Source organism: Meriones unguiculatus (assembly GCF_030254825.1).
Source record: "Meriones unguiculatus strain TT.TT164.6M chromosome X unlocalized genomic scaffold, Bangor_MerUng_6.1 ChrX_unordered_Scaffold_31, whole genome shotgun sequence".
NCBI lineage: Eukaryota > Metazoa > Chordata > Mammalia > Rodentia > Muridae > Meriones > Meriones unguiculatus.
The window spans coordinates 12,133,369-12,135,517 of NW_026843707.1; the positions used below are offsets into that span (position 1 = coordinate 12,133,369).

The 2,149-nt window shown below is 41.4% G+C and overlaps 1 non-coding gene across 1 annotated transcript; it reads right to left on the minus strand.

Moving 5' to 3' along the window:
• Positions 1-400: 400 nt before the first annotated feature.
• On the minus strand, positions 401-507 carry LOC132651554 (U6 spliceosomal RNA). Its single transcript, XR_009589163.1, has one exon. It is a non-coding gene; the product is annotated as a U6 spliceosomal RNA (small nuclear RNA).
• Positions 508-2,149: the final 1,642 nt, after the last annotated feature.

The window sequence follows — 2,149 nt, forward strand, 5'->3', positions numbered from 1 at the left end:
TTCTTTCCATTTAATTTGTTATTGATCATAGGCTTGCTGTATATTGTGTTTACTATGTTTTGGTATGTGCATTGTATTCCTGATCTCGCCAAGACTTTAAACATGAATGGGTGTTGGATTTTGTCAAATGTTTGTTTTGGTTTGGTTTGGTTTGTGTTTTTCTTTTTTCTTTTTTCTTTTTTTTTGCCATCTAAGCAGATGATTGTGTGTGTGTGTGTGTATGTGTGTGTGTCTGTGTGTTTCTTTCTATTTCTTTTTATGGTGGATTACATTGACGGATTTCTGTATATTGAATCACCCCTGTATGTCTGGGTAAATGACATTTTTTATGTGTTCTTCAATTTGATCTACAGACAGTTTATTGAGCATTTTTATATCAGTGTTCATACGAGAAATCGGTAAAAATATGGAATGCTTCATGAATTTGTGTATCATTATTTTGCAGAAGCCATACTAATCTTCTCTGCATCATTCCAATTTTAGTATATGTGCTGCTGTAGAGAGCACAAATATCTATATTTTCAACGTAAGAAACCCCAAGGAAATGCAAAGATTCATTAGAACATACAACCAACCAAATTTGAAAATCAAAAAGATATGAATAATTTTCTTGATAAGTTCTACTTACTAAAGTTAAACAAGATCAGGTAAGCAATCTAAACAGACTTATAGCTCCTACTGAAAAAAAAAAGTCATTGAAAGTATCCCAATAAAAAGAAAAAAGAAAAAATCCTTCGCACGGATGATTTTAGTACAGAATTTTACCAGACCTTCAAAGAACAGATTATACCAGAACAGCTTAAATTATTCCAAAACACAGAAACAGAGAAAACATAGCCTCATTCACTTTATCAGTGAAACCACAGTATCAGTGAAACCACCGTTACACTGATACTCAGAGAACATAAAGACCTTACTAAGAAAGAAAATTGTAGACCAATTTTTATGAACAGATATAAAAAATATTCAAAAAGTATTTGCAAATCAAATCCAAGAACGCAGCAAATAGATATCTGTTTTAGGATCATCCCAGAGATGTAGGGATGATCAAGGTACAAAAATCCATCAATTTAATCTAACAATATAAACAAACTAAAAACAAACAAACAAACAAACAAAAAACTTTCGAAAGCAGAAACTGGAGGAGAGGTCTTCGAATGACATGGAGAAATGAACCAGACCTAAGGATTTCTCCATGTCCAAAATATCAACTAGAATAAATCCATGAGAATAATGTCCAATTTTCCTTAAAGGCAGTTGGAAATGCAAGATGGCAGCGCTGGGAAGACACTGTCTGAGGAGCAGGACAGCAATGTCAGTACAGCTACCAAGAGACTGAATTCTGGACCGTAAAACAACAGCAATTGTGTTTTCCAGGTGAGAGGAAACTCCACAGTGTGGGAATCACTCAGGTTCACTCTCACGTCACCAAGCCAGAACCCAGAAGAGGTCACGGGTCAAGAAGGCACTTGGTCCCCAGACCAGAGCCACACGCCTGCGTGTCCTGATCACCTTCCCAAGCTAAAAACACCAGAGACTAGGAGTACCAGTCTCGAGAAAACCCCACAGGGAAGGAAGCACACAGGACTGACCTCAGGTCCCCCAGCCTATCCCTGAAAAAGATCCCAAAGACTGGCAGATGCAGAGCCACCAGCCCAGAGATCTGTTGAGTACCCAACTCTCCATTACAGACAGCACTGTGTACCCCAGGGCACCAGAGACTGGGGGTTACAGTCTCGAGAAAACCCCACAGTGAAAGAAGCAAGCAAGCAGGACTGACTTCAGGTCACCCAGTCTATCCCTGGAAAAGGTCCCCACCGACTGGGGGGCGCAGAGCAGTCAGCTCTGAGCAGGGATTTAGCCACCAGCCCAGAGACCTGCTGAGCGCCCAACTCTTCCTCACCAACAGAACTGTGAGCCCCAGGGCAAAAGAGACTTGGCTGCCCTGTCGGAAGAAAACCCCACGCGAGGGAAACATCAGGTCCCAGCAGAGAGTACTCAGCGGACGTCCCAGCCACCACCACAACAACCACACATGGATAAGTTCTCAGGAAAAAGGTCTCAGGTTCCTACTCAGTCACCAGCTTGGAGCCACCACCTGCCAGCGTCTGCATGCTCTATGCGCCACGCCAAACAACAAAGACTGAGT